Raw genomic sequence first — 15,218 nt, forward strand, 5'->3', positions numbered from 1 at the left:
GCTGTGACCGAATACCGTGAACTGGGTAGCTTACAGACAACACAGAGTTATTTCTCCCAGTTTTGGAGGCTGGGAAAACCAAGGTCATGGCGCCGGCAGATTCCTTGTCTGGTTCATAGATGTCTTCTTTCTCTAAGGTCGCATGGCAGAAGGGGCCAAGGGAGCTTTCCAGGGCCTCTTTTTTGGGGGTACCGATCCCCTTCATGAAGGCTCCGGCCTTGTGACCTAAGTACTTCCCAAAGGTGCCACCTCCTGGCACTGCCGCACTGGGCATTAGGTCACAACAAGTAAATTTGGGAGGGGCACAAATATTTACTCTATAGCAACCAGGAAGAGATGATGTTAAAGATAAAGATGTTAAAGAGGGGAATCTGCTGGAGAATTCCCTTTACTTGGGGGGTGGGGGCTGGGGGTCAGCCTTTTGTTCTCGCGTGGCCTTCAACTGATTGGACGAGGCCCACCGACAATGTGGAGGGCAACCTGCTTTACTCAGGTCTGTCAATTTAAATGTAAATCTCATCCAAAACCCCTTCACAAAATCCTCCGCAAGAATCTTTGACCAAATATCTGGGTATCATGGCCCAGCCATGCTGAAATATAAAATTAACCATTATACTGTTGTCAGTCTCTTTTCGCCTGGCAAGTAAGGTAAACAAAGCTAACATCGAGGGTTGTCTTCTTTTGAAACATATAGTTAAAAAATAACATCAGAAATTGCTGTATTTTGAATTTCTTTCTGGAAACAACTTCTCTGGGATAAAAAATGACTTTTGAAATGACCTAGAAGGGAGAATATGGATGTTGCGCAACCGCCCGAAAGCTCAGTTAAGAAAGGACTTTTTTCCCCCATCCTTTTAGAATAGGAAAATATTTCATCTTGAAAGGATCTGGGCCTTTCTTCCTGCTGTAGATAGCCTCCATCCAAATAAAAGCTGAGAGGAGAGACTAAGCCACATTCATCAGCCGGAAACTAAAATGATCAATTGTCAGGAACATGGCCAGGTTTTGTTGGTTTGTGTTCCACAGCAGACATTAATCTTGCCCACTGAGCGGACGTAATGTCTCATGTACTTCTGTATTTCGTCCAGTTTCCTTTCTTAGTTTCTTAAAATGAATCCTTTTTTGTTTGTTTGTTTTTTGTTTTTTGTTTTTTTGCAGAGAGGCAGTTAGCAGGTTTCTGACGCAGATAGAAAGATTTTCCTTTGGTTCTGCATCTCAAGAGGAAGCTTCTGTGGGCAGCTATGTTAATTGTCAACTCTTCGGAGTCTACAAATGAAGGAGTTCTCAGAACTCGAATAAGTGGAGGCTGAGTGACACGTAGGGAAACGAGGCTCCCCGCTTGGACCATCCGGCCCGGCGCTCGTGACATGAGCGCCCTCCTGGGCCCAGCAGTTCTGCGGGTGAAGAAAGGGTCTGGTCGCCTGTGGCTGTTGAACTTGGTAGAAAGACGTCTGGGCCGGGGTGAAGCCCTAGCACTGCCAGAACTCACTGCGGACTTCTCATAAGACCCTTCTCCCTTTCTGGGCCTCAGTTTCCCCTTAGGTCAAATTGGAGGTAATGTCAGTTTGTCTCGCGGGTCTTCCTGTGCTGATGTCCTGGGTTCTAGGAGCATTTTTAGCTTGCCGCGTTCCGGGAGAGGCCCAATTCGATTGTTTCGTGGCACCAACGATGGACAAGCTGTGCTTGTCATTTCTGCGGATCCCTTTGCTTTCTCTCGAAATTTCACAGTTGTTTTCCTTGCTTGTTCATTTCTCATCAAACTCTATAGCAGGATGTGTATTTTAAAGTCCTGTGGTTTGCGCCTCTGCTGATAATAGTCTCTGTGGTTTCTTTCAAAAGGGTGTTTCTTTATTTGCTATTAAAATAGTATAATAATAACATTGAAAAAGATTTTTACCCCAAAGCTTAACTTAAAAATTTTTTCTATGTACTCGTTCAGTTTTATCCTGATGTATTCTGTTTTCGTTGTTGTATTTCGTTTTTCCTGAATTATTGTCTTTGATGATTGACCCTTATGTGTTTTGCATATTTGTTTTTGAGTCCTTTTCCCCCAATATAAAGGTCATGTAACTACATAAAAATGCTTGGAAAAGAAGAAGAGGAAAACAGATCACCTCGGTTCAACTACTGTTAATACTGTAATATACAGAAACAAACGATTCAAGTAAAAATGGGCAGAGGAGCTGAATATTCCCCCAAGAAGACATGCAAGTGGCGAACAGGTGCATGAAAAGATGCTCAACATTACTAATCATCAGGGAAATGCAAATCAAAACCACAATGAGGCGTCACCTCACACCTGTTGCAATGGCTGTCACCAAGAAGTCAAGAGAGAACAAATGCTGGCGAGGATGTGGAGGAAAGGGAACCTTTGTGACTGTTCATGGAAGCGTTAATTGGTGCAGCCACAATGGAACCTAATATGGAGGGGCCTCAAAAAATTAAAAATAGAATGACCGTGTGATCCAGCAATCCCACAATTGGGCATTTATCCCAAGAAAGCGAAGTCACTATCTCGAAGCGACACCTGCACCCCCATGTTCATAGCAGCATTATTCAAGGTATGGAAACACCCTAAGCGTCCATCGACAGATGAATGGATAAAGAAGATGTCACACGCACACGCACGCACACACATGCACGCACAATGTTTATAGCCATCGTTTGAGTCAGTGTTTCCTAACCTTTTAAAAAATTATCTTCCCCTTAAAGGAGCCATCGCAGCAATCAACTTTAGAACCTTTTCGTCACCCCAAACAGAAACCTCATAGCCATGAACAGTTTCTCCCCTTTTACCTTCAAACCCCACGACCCTTGGCAACCGCTAATTTATTTTCTGTCTCTATAGATTTGCCTATTCTGGATATTTCGGATAAATGGAATCAAACATTATATGGTTTTCGTAACTCCTTTCTTTAATTTTTTGTACCCTGACTTATTTTTTACTGTATACAGTTGTATTCATTTATTTTTTTAAAAAACCCATTTTATTGTAGAAAATTTCCAGCATATACAAGTAGGGAGAATAGTAAGTGAATGTGATGTGCTCATCATCCATCTTCAAGGTTGATCAGCTCATGGCCATTTTTATTTTAACCTGTACATACATTTTCTTTCCTTTTCCTTACATTTTAGTATTTACTTAACAAAATAAGAACTTAAAGAAATCATAATCCTTTATCACACCTAAGTGGATTAAAAATGTTTCCTTAAAATCATCAAATGAAGAGTAAATAGTCAAATTTTCTGATTGAATCCTAAATTGACAATCCTGATCGTCTCCTACAATTTTTTTTTAAACGTTTGTCTTATCAGGATTCAAACAGGTCCTGTACATTGCACTGGCTTGGTATGTTATTTGATTCTCTTTATAAAATTACTGTTTTTTCCCCCCGCTTGTAATTTGCTCGTTGAAGAAATTGGTCGTTTGACCTCTGGACTTCCTCATACTCCTGGCGTTCCTGAGTCTACCACCATGTTGTCATGCACAGTTAGGAAAAAATTTTTTTTGCGATAAGAACTTTTAGGATCTATTCTCTTAGCAACTTTCAGATATGCAATACAGTATTAGTAACAATAGTCACCATGCTATACATTACATCTTTATGATGTATTTATTTTATAACTGGAAGTTTGTACTGTTTGACACCCTTCACCTTTTCGTCCACCCCCGACTAGGAGAGGTTTTCTTAGTAAACATTTTTCTTCCTTTCTTTTTAAATCCCCTTTTACCCCATCTACCTCTCCCTTCCCCCTTACCCTCTGGTAACCCCTAGTCTACTGTCCATGGACAGTCTTTTCATTTTTTTGATGGTGACCTTGGCCTGTAGAATCTAATGCTATCTCCTGGCAGGTAGTGTCATAATTAAATTCCTAGTGTGGGGAGCCCCCCCCCCCACACGCATTTTCAAACCGGGTCCAGAATCTTTTACTATGGTAAATGGAATGGTTTTCTTAAATTCATTTTTGGATTGTTCACTGTTAGAATGTAGAAATACAGTTTGTTTATATATTATATATTTATCTTGTATCTTTCGACCTGGCCAAACTTTTTTATTAGTTCTAATAGATTTTTTTTTTTTTACTGGATTCCATTGGATGTTCTGTATATAAGGTAATGTTATCTGCAGATATAGAGAATTTCACTTCTTTCCTTTGCCTAAATGCTTCTGGCACAGTGTTGAACAGAACTGGTGAGAGTGGACATCCTTGCTTCAGTCTTGAAATTAGGGGGAAAATACTCAGTGTTTCACCAGTAAGTATGAAGTCGGCTGTATGTTTTTCGTAGATGCCCATTATCAGGTTGAGGAAGTTACTTATAGTACAAGATTGTTGTGTATTTCAATAAAGAAAATTGTTGGATTTTGTCAAATACTTTATCCGCATTGACTGAAATGGTCGTGATTTTTCTCCTTTATTCTTTTTATGTGATGTATTGCATTGCTTTTCATATGTCGAACCAAGCTCGCATTTCCAGGGTAAACCCCATTTGGTCATGGCGTATACTCCATTTTACATGTTGATGGAATTAGTTTGCTGTTTGCTGCTGTTATTGACGGTGTTGCTTTGATATTTATAAGCGTTTCTTTTCCGGAGATAACCTTGTTTTGCTTTTATATTAGGATAGTATTGGCCTTACAGAATGAGTTGGGAAGTATTTCTTTAATTTTTCGGAATAGTTTTAGTAAATAATTTGTATTAGTTCTTCTTTAAATGCTTGGTATAATTCACCAGTGAAGTCCTCTGGGCCTAGGCTTTTCTTTATGGGAAATTTTAAAATTACAAATTTAATCTCTGAACATATATCTTGTTAGGTATATTCAGATTTTCCATTTCTTCTTGAGTTAGTTTTGGCAGTTTGTGTCTTTCAAAGAATTCTTGCATTTCATGTAAGTTATCTAATTTTTTTGCTTACAGTTGCTCATAGTACTCCCTAAAAATTATTTTTATTTGTTTTCATAACACGGTAGTAATGTTCCTTCTTTTAGCTCTGCTCTTGGTTATTCGAACTTTCTTTTTTTCTTAGTTGGTCTAACCGAAGGTTTGTCAGTTTTGTTGGTTTCTTAAAAATAAACCTAACTTTTGGTTTTGTTGTTTTTTCTCTATTGTTTTCTATTTCTCTAATTTATTAATTTCTGCTCTAATCTTTAATATTTTCTTGCCTATACTTGTTTTAGGTTTATTTTGTTCAGCTCTTTCCAGTATCTTAAGAAGGAAGCTTAGGTTAATGATTTGAGATCTTCTTTTTCAATATAAATGTATCTATAAATGTTACTCTAAGCACTGCTTTAGCTACATACCCTAAGTTTTGGTATGTTATGTCTTTTTCATTCATCTCAAAATATTTTCTAATTTCTCTTCTGATATTTTATTTTACCCATTTCCTACTGAGTAGTGTGTTGTTTATATTTGTATATTTCTCAACTTTATTTCCATTATTAATTCTAATAGCATTCTACGTGCTCATAGGACATAGTTCTAATGATTTCAGTTCTTTCAAATTCCTTGAGGATGATTTTATGTACTAGCACGTAGTCTGTCTGGGAGAATGTTATATGTGCACCTGAGAGGAAGGTGTATTCCGTGGTTGGGTGGAGTGTTCTGTAGATATGTTAACTTATTAGTTTACGATGCTGTCTACATCTTATATCTCCTTACTGATTTTCCATCTAGTTCTAATCAGTATTGAAAGTAGGTAATTTAATTCTCTGTAACTATTGTTTTTGAACTGTTTATTTCTCCAGTTTTGTTATGATTTGCTTCATGTATTTGGGGAGCTCTATTGTTAGGTGCATACACGTTTATCATTATTATACCTTCCTGATGGATTTGGCCCTTTTATCATTATAAAATGTCCTTCTTTATTTCCAGTATCATTTTTTGCGTAGAAATCTACTTTACCTAATGCTTATAGAGCCACTAAAGCTTTCTTGTATCTTTTTCATATTTTTAGTTTTGACTTATTTGTGTTTTGAACGTACTATGTGTTGCCTGTAGACTGCATGCAGTTGAAATTTAAAAAAATCCAGTTTGTCACTCACTGTCTTTTGATTGGGTTATTTAATCAATTCATATTTAATGTTGTCATTGATATAGTTGGACATATGTCTGCCATTTTACTTTTTTATATGTCTCATGCTTTTTGTTTATATTTTCCTTACTTATTGTTTTGTTTTATATTAAATACTATTATTGTTCCTATCGTTATATGTATTACATCTGTATATCTAGAAACCCAAGACTACGTTGTTATAATGATTACCATATAAGATTTCATGTCTTTTAGAGAAATTGAGAGGGGAAATGAGAAAAGGTATACATTTATAGAGTATGTATTAACCTTCTCGAGTGCAGCTTCTGGTTCTCTTCCTTTTTTGGTGTGGATTTGTTACCATTTTGTGTCATTTCCTTACACCATTTACTTAATAGCTTTGCTTTCACCCTCCTTTGTGAATTTATATAAACATATGATGTTTTTTTATGTTACGGGCTCCAAAATGCAATCATATACATATTGTTTTTTACAATCGATTTTCACATCAGTTAAGAAAGGAGAAGAAATGTGCATTTATTCTCTTTTGTAATTACATAGTTACTTTTGCAAGAGATCTCGGTTTTTCATATGAATTTGCATTACTGTCTATGGTCAGTTGCTTTTAGCCTGAAGAAGTCCTTTAGTATATCTTATGAGGTAAGTCTGCTCGCAAAGGATTCTTTCAGTGGGACCTGGGTCTCATCCTATGCAGTTGAAATCAACATCTCTGAAGGTGGGGGCAAACAAAGGTGATTTTAAGAAACTGCACTGTGTTGTTCTAATAAGAAACCAAGGGTTACAACCACCGAAAGAGATGGTTTCCAAGGTCCCTTGCAGCTCTGACGTTCTGTGGTTCTCTGTGCAAGAGAGATGCCACCCTGAGATCCTTAACTGGTATTAGACCGCATCTTCCTAACTTGACAGTGTGGCATAGACGTGTGGTTCTCCAGGTGTGGTCCTTAGACCAGCAGCATTAGTTAGCATCACCTGGCAAAATTTTAGAAATGCAGATTCTCAGGTATTCTACCCCACATCTCCTGAATCAGAAATGGTGGGCATGGGGCACAGTAGACTGCGTTTTAGCAAACCTTGTCTCTCCAGTTAATTCTGATGTGCTTTGAAGTTTGAGAAGCTCTGGCATAGGGAAAGAGCATTGTGGGCTCTGGGGCCTGAGAACTTCCCGTGAAGCTGGGAGCTGTCACCGGCTACCTCTGGGGTGATGCTGGGCAACTTACTTATCTCTTCTGTGTCCCCTTACCCCCCTTTTTTTTCAAAGAAGAGGAATGTTTGCTCTAACTCGCACAGTTGCCGTGAGACTTACGAGAAAGTCAGAGATATTTTCCTAGTGAACTTCAAGAAGGAGAAAAGCAGCTACCCTTCTAGATTGGATGTGGCTATCAGCATCAATACATATAAAATTAGGACTGACCGGATTGTTTTGGAGCAGAGGAGAAAATGCCGGTCATATTAGAGAAAATTTTCCTATCAATATTGGTCCTTAGCAATGCGATTTGAGGCTTTAAAAGTCCTGGGAAGGGTTTATGCTCAAGTTAATGACACATTTGTTTTCTGATAGAGAGATACTCACTGTGAATGTGAACATATTATGGATTTTGTCACAGTCCTTTCGTGTGTAGGGTACGTCTGTGCACGCGCACGCTGGGAAGTACCGGTCTCATTGGCTGCATATTGTTTTTGTTTTAGTTTATTTGTTTTCAGGTGAGGCAACCCTTGGTTGACCTCACAGATTACAAGGACCTCATCAGCTTACAATCCCTTATTTTTTTTATTTTTTACTCCTCCAGCACCCGGTCTTCCTAGGTGGTCTCCCATCCAAGTACTAACCAGGTGCCGTCCTGCTTAGCTTCCGAGATCAGACGGGATCGGGCTTGTTCAGGGTGGCGTGGCCGTAGACTCGTTGGCTGCATATTGTAACATTACATCAGACTTACATGCATTTCTTCGCCGCCACATTATATGTAACGTCATTGTGATTTAATAGAGACTAAAATGTGAACTCGAAGTTGCAGCATTTTGGTTCCTTTCTCTGCCGGTTTTAATGGACTTGGAAGCTAGCCAGTAAAGGAGTAGTCAGTCCCCGAAGAATATTTTCTTCCTGTGCAAAGGAACAGATTTGCCCCCAAGGGACAGTCGCTGTTGTTCCTGCATCCATCTGTTTGAGGCGCCTCCTGCACGTCTGCCTGTAGTGTCCACCTAAGAAATGTCTGAACCTGTAGAGAAAGACCACATGGGAAAAAGCGAGGTTGGAATGCAATTACAGGCTACTTAACAAAGTCACGTGCTCTTTTGAGGGGTGGTTATGGTTTATTTCAAAGGAGTCTTAACCTAGACGCACAGAAACAATGGACAGCGCTGGCTTGAGGCAAAGGTAAACCTTTTACTAAAACATTGTAGGTCTAGGGTGTGAGTACCCACCATGACCTGCGCAGTTAGGAATTTATGATCACATCACCATGTGAGGTTACTTTCCATAGAACCCCTTTTTTCGTCTACAATATGCAAAGCAGCAGCCTATGTTCTCATAATTTGAGGACTTTAAGCTCGCTTATTCTTTTAAATTTATACAAATGGCCAATTAACAGTAGGAGAAATGGTGGGGAGATTATAAAGATGTCCCTCTGTCTTTTTTGGCTGAGAAGTCTCCTGCTTTGTTCTCTCAAAGGCTGTCTTTTGCAGAGTCTCTGCCAAGGAGAACTAAAGTTTTCCCTTGGGAATCAGAGAAGGGCCCAGTCCTCAGTAAATCTGAAAAAGACAAGCTTTTCAGATGTAAATAAGTCTAAGCAGGACCCAGGAAGCTCTAGTGCCAGGAAGCTCTGCGGTTCGCGGGACAGATTAAATGCCCAAGCAGTATAACCTTTCCCTGGCCTCCAGCTGGGTTCTTACATGGGCAGTCCCTTTAAGAAAGGATCACAGAGCTGTGCAGAATTCCTCCAGAGGGCATCAATGTGAACTTGGAATTCAGTACAACTTCCCAAAAGTCACAGCAAGCAAGAAAGCACTGGCAACACCAAGTGCCTATTTGGGTGCCAGGTTTTCACTTTTTCTTTGACGTGCTCTCTGTGTCCCTAGCTTCAGCTGCTAGTGAGCGCTGAACTGCTAGTTGCTGCCACAAACATCATGTAGGAAACTTGGTGAAAAAAAAAATCTCAGCTTTGGGAAGAATACAGACTCCACAGGGAAAAGCCAGTTGCTTATTCTTATGATGATTATTATGGGGAAGGAACAAACTCTCCTCTAACTTCAGGGTTCTCCTGCCTGGTCTAATAATCACACATGAAACAGATTAGAAAGAGAAAACAACCAGATTTAATACATACATATGTATGGGACCCTCCCCCCATACACAGGAAGAGAGAGGCAAAGATAGGAAGGGAGATTGAGGTATATGAGACATGCTGAGCTGGGGACGAGGCAAGGCGACGTAGGGGCTTCAAAGGGTCATTGCAGGATGATAAGAAGAAGAAACATCTAGTAAACAGAAGTTTGCCCTGCTCCACGGATAGGTCAAAAGAGGGGTTCTCTATGGGCAAGGCTCCTAATTCGAATTCTTCTAGGTAGTTAAGTGGGAGGGGGAGGGTGGGGAGGGGTGTTTGTTGATCCAGCCGCCAAAGGTGCCTTTAGCTCAGTGTCATCTGCATACCACTGAAGCACATCTTGGGGGCCCGCATTAAGAACCCCCTACATTATTATTGTTACTGCTAACTTAAAAGGTACAGTCATGTAATAAACATTGTTGCGCCTACCCCCTCAAAGACGAACATTTTGTCATGTTTCCTTCATTGATCCTCTTCTCTGTAGCCCTCCGCAGAAGCAACCACAATCCTGAATTGAGCATGTAACCTTCTTTGCCATATTCTCGGATATATATACATTTCACATGTACCATTGAACTCGATTTGTTTTTACTCAGCATTATTCCTCTTAGATGTTTAGATATTTCCACGTTGATATATATGGATGCAATTCATTCACTTTAAAGACTGAATAGTATACTTCTGTTATGAATACTGTGAGGAGAAATTACAAGTAAAATCTGCTAACCCAGGAAATCCTTTTCATAAATGTAGAAGAGAAAGAAAAAACAGTTTTATTATTGAGTAAGCGTTAAACCAAACTGGGATGTACATATGACTGAGGTTGCAAAGACAGAAATAAACCTCACCCTTTTATCAAATAGCCAAGCAGGTACCATCCATTACGTATGTGTTCCGAGATAAACTGTGACTTGTCCTCAAGTAAAACGACTTGACATCACTGTTCGCTCTACACAGTTCATCTGAAACACACCTGGTCATTGAGATGTGGCGCGTGTTACTTTACTGTCTTTATCGAATGGAAAAAATTAAAGTTTTCTCATCTCTGTGACCACTATGCTGTACACCTGAAACTAATATAAAATAATATTGAAAATAATTGAAAAAAAAGTTGGATAAATATAATTTTATAGTTAAATAAAACTTATCGAAATATGGAAACTAAGACTTAAAGCAAGACACTGAGCCTAACTTTCTGGGTAGCAAGGAGACAGGACCTCTCTTTCTTGATGTTGCTGTTTTTAAGAGGTGGCTCCCTGCCCTTGAGGAAGCTGTGCTGCTTGTCACGATGGCAGAGACTTATTTAGCTTTTACAGAGATTTGCATACATCTCAGAGAGACAAAAGGGGGCTTTACAATCACAAAGTTTCTCAAGGAAATAACTAGAGGACAGAGGAAAAGGTCGCAATCAGGAACATTCAACCCTACCGTGTAGCGCATATTTATCTATTGATTTCCTTATTAATAGGCACGGAGGCTGTTTCTCACTTTTCATTATTGCTAGTAATGTGCCAGCAAATATCCTCACGTGTGTCTTCTAGGGAAATGTGCAGGAGCTTCTCAGGTAGCGAGCTTTTTTAACACTACCAGATATTTCCAAATGGCACTCCTAAATACTTATGCCTGTTTACGCTTCTACCAACAAACAGGCGATCAGAGTCTCCATTAGTTCACGTTGTCGTTCACACTGGGTACTGCCATACCTTAAAAATGTTGTCACTCTGATCAGTATGAAATGGAATCTCATTATTGATTAATTGTTATTTTCCTGTTAATTGAGCATATTATAATATGTTTATTAGCCATTCATATTTTCTTTTTTGTGAGGTGCCTACTTTCTATTATTTACCCATTTTCTTTTGGGTTGTTGGCCTTTATTATTGATTTGTAAGTTACTTGCGTATTCCAGAAGTTAATTCTTTACCTGTTATAAATATTTTCCCCCATTCCTAGTTTTCTCCTTTGCAAAGGCAACCACTTTCTCTCCTTTTTATTTTGTTTGTGGTGTCTTCTGTCACAAGAAGTTTTTAACTGTTCAATGTATCATAATTTACTTTATTTTTATTTTTTATTTTTTTTTTAGGCGAGGCAACCCTTGGTTGATCTCACAGATTGCAAAGACCTCGTCAGCTTACGATCCCTTATTTATTTTTTATTTTTTATTTTTTACGCCTACAGCACCTGGTCTTCCTATGTGGTCTCCCATCTAAGTACTAACCAGGCCCGACCCCGCTTAGCTTCTGAGATCAGACGGGATCAGGCTTGTTCAGGGTGGCATGGCCGTAGACATAATTTACTTTATTATTTTTGCTTTTTGTGTCTTATTTAAGAAATTATTTCCTCCACTGAAGTTAGAAAGATATTTTCTTACTTTCTTCTGCAAGTTTTAAAGGTTTGCTTTTCACATTTAGGTCATAAATTCCTCTATTCTTATTTTTTTGTATGGTGTGAGATAAAAAACATAAACTTTTCTATCGATAGCCAATTGACCCAATGTCTTTTATGTAATAATATGTCATTTTTGCTCTGGTTTGTGATATCTCCTCTGTCATCTACTAATTTTCCATATACATATATGCGAATCTGTTTCTGGGCTTTCTACTTCTATTCCATCTGGCTTTTTGTGCCTCTACGGTCTTAATTATTATAGCTTATAACAAGTCTGGCTTATTGGTAGGGAGGGTCTGACAGTCTTGTTCTTCATACTTGCCTTACTATTCTAGGATTGACACGTCACTATTGAATGCCTGGGTTTATCAAGTTTCATGAAAAGTGCTACTGATTAGAATTGCATGGAGTTTTACATTGATGAACTGACCCATTATGATACTGAGTTTTCTCATGTATGGAAACGGGTGATTGTTTCATCAATCAGAGGCTATTTGTGTCTTTCAGTGCTTTTTAAAAAGGTTTTTTATGTAAAATTCAAGCACATCATGGTCGCTTAGACTTTTAGTTGCTATAATGAATTCTTTTAAACTATATTTTCTAATTGTTTATTTTGGATATATAAATTCCATTGATTTTTATGTTGCTCTTATATCCAGTAACCTCGATGAACTCATTAGTTCTAATGGTTTGCCTGTAGGTTTGCTTAGATTTTCTTAGTAAATCATGTCACTTATAAACATTCACAGTTTTACCACAGACTTTCTTTCCAAACTTTATACTTCATATTTCTTTTCTTGTCTAACTTCAGTGGCTAGGATCACCATACAGTATTTATTAGTGAGAGCTACAGGGGTGCCCTGGACTTGACCCGTACTTTAATGAGAATGCTTCTAAAATTTCACCGTTAAGTCTGATGTTTGATGCATTTGGTAGTTTGTCAGGTTACGTAAGTTCCTTTCTAGTCTGAGACTGCCTTTCCTTTTTCTTTTTGATAATAGTGATCACGAATGAGCATTGCATGTTTATCAAATGCTTTGTTTGTATCCCCAGTCTGGAAATATAGCAGATTACGCTAATAAATTTCCTAATGTTAAATTATCCTTGAGGTCTTAGAACAAATCTTACTTGAACATGATGTATAGTGACTTTCTTTTCTTTCTTCCAGTTGTATTGAGGGATAATTGACATACAGCAATGTATAAGTTTAAGGTGTTCAGCGTATCTTGTGGAATGAATACCACAGTGTTAAACTTCATCATTTTATATATACATATATATATATATGTGTATATATATATGTATATATAGAGAGAGAGAGAGAGAGAGAGAGAGAGAGAGAGAGAGAGAGAGAGGGAGAGATTTTTTTCTTTGTGATGAGAACTTTTAGGACCTTCTTTTTTAGCAACTTTCCTATATCCCACACAGCAGTTCCTATAGTCACTATGCTGTGCTTACATCCCCAGTACTTACTTTTCTCATAACTGGAAGTTTGTGCGCCACCTTCATCCACTTCCCTCCCCAACCCTGTCTCTGACTTAATGTCACTCAGCATGACGCCTTTAAAGTTCATCCATATTGTCATAAATGACAAGATTTCCTTCTTATGGTGCCTTTCTCATATATTGCTTATTCACCAATATTTTCTTTAGGATTTTGCCTCTGTCTTTATGAGTGAGATTGGTCTATAATTTTCTTTTCCTGTACATTTTATCCATCACTCATTCAACGAGTATTCATTGAATTCACACTGTGTCTCATGTACTGTTCTAATAACTGTGGATAGTGCAGTGAATAAACTGGATAAAAGTCCTTGCTCTCATGAAACCTATACTAGGGAGAAGACAGGCCATAAGCAAGATAACTAATTAAATGCATAGCATGTTAGATGTCGACAAACACTAATGATAAAATCAAAGCAGGAATGGGGATAGGGTGTGCATGTGTGTGCGTGTAGGGGATGTGCAGTTTTGGATATGGATCTGTACAGAAGGCTCTCTGTCAAGGTGACATTTCAGTAAAGTCATACCGGGAAGGAGAAGTTATAATGGCCCTGGTGGCTTCAAGGAACAGAAAGGACGCCATTGTGGCTAAAAACTGGTTTTGCTATCAGGCCAATAAAAAATTGGATAGCTTTCCAACTCTCGTTAAAAACTTATTATTTTGAAATACTTATAGATTCACAAGAAATTGCAAAGGTACTACGGCAATGTCTCTTGTACCTTTCATTCAGTTTATCCCAATGGTTGGTTACATCTTGCATATTACAATACAAAGGCAAAATCAGGAGTCTGACATCAGCACAATGCCTACGTATAGTGTTATGCATTTTATAACGTTCAGTTTTGTGTGACTATCACCTCACTGAAGACATATAACTAGTCTATTACCACAAAAATCCACTTTACACTACCCGTTATGTTCACACTCACCCACTTCCCTGCCAATATCCTTATTCCATGGCAACCAAGACTGTGTTCTCCATCTCTGTATTTTCGTCATTTTGAGAACGCAGTGTGAATGGAATCATACAGTATATGACCTTTTGAGACTGGCTTTTTTTTTCACTCAGCATAATTTTTTGAAAATTCAGATTGTTGCATGTATCAATAGTTTATCCCTTTTTGTTTCTGAGTGTTTTGTGGTATGGGTGTACCACAGTTTAATTATTCACCTGATGAAAGATATCTGGGTTGTTTCAGATTTTGGCTACCAGTACACCTGCTGTGAACATTTATGTAGAGGATTTGGAGCAGGCATACGTTTTCATTTCCTTGGGATAAATGCCAAGGAATACAATTGCTGGGTTGTATGGTGTTTTTTAAGAAACCATCGAACAGCTATTTTCCAGAGTGATTTCATAATTTTATATTTGCAATAACAATGTATGAGAGATTCATTTTTTTCTCTGTCTTCATTAGCATTTGATATTGTCACTATTTTTTATTTTAGCTTTTCTGATAGGTATATAGCGATAGCTCATCGTGGTCTTAATTTGCATTTTCCAATATCTAATGATATTGAAAATCCTTTTTTTGTGCTGATTTTCCATCCATATATCCTCTTGAGTGAGATATCTCTTCATATCTGTTGACCATTTTGTGACTGGATTGTTTGTATTTAATTTTCAATTTTGGGTATTCTTTCTATATTCTAGATATTAGTCCTTTATGAGATATATAGTTTGTAATTTCTCCCATTCTATAGCTTGTATTTTCATCCTCTTAACAGGGTCTTTTGCAGAGCAAAATATTTGAATTTTGATGAAGTTCAGTTTATACATATTTTTGTTTCATAGGTCACACTTTTGGTATCAAGTATAAGAAGACAGCAACAGCTAGGACGTAAAGATTTTCTCCAGGTTTTCTTTTAAAAGACTAATCATTTTAAGTTTAAGTCTATGATCCATTTTGAGTTAATTTTTATATAAGATGTGAGGTTTGAGTTGAGGTTCATTTTTG

General features: G+C 38.1%; 1 protein-coding gene, 1 non-coding gene and 1 pseudogene across 2 annotated transcripts in view; 1 reads left to right on the top strand and 2 right to left on the bottom strand.

Moving 5' to 3' along the window:
- Positions 1–15,218, top strand: part of OPHN1 (oligophrenin 1) — a 273,349-nt gene that overhangs the window by 67,038 nt on the left and 191,093 nt on the right. The window lies entirely within an intron of this gene.
- LOC111746494 lies at positions 7,831–7,949 on the bottom strand (annotated as a pseudogene).
- On the bottom strand, positions 11,539–11,657 carry LOC111746486. Its single transcript, XR_002783138.1, has one exon. It is a non-coding gene; the product is annotated as a 5S ribosomal RNA (ribosomal RNA).

The sequence above is a fragment of the Pteropus vampyrus genome, unplaced genomic scaffold (genome assembly GCF_000151845.1).
Source record: "Pteropus vampyrus isolate Shadow unplaced genomic scaffold, Pvam_2.0 Scaffold191, whole genome shotgun sequence".
Classification (NCBI taxonomy): domain Eukaryota; kingdom Metazoa; phylum Chordata; class Mammalia; order Chiroptera; family Pteropodidae; genus Pteropus; species Pteropus vampyrus.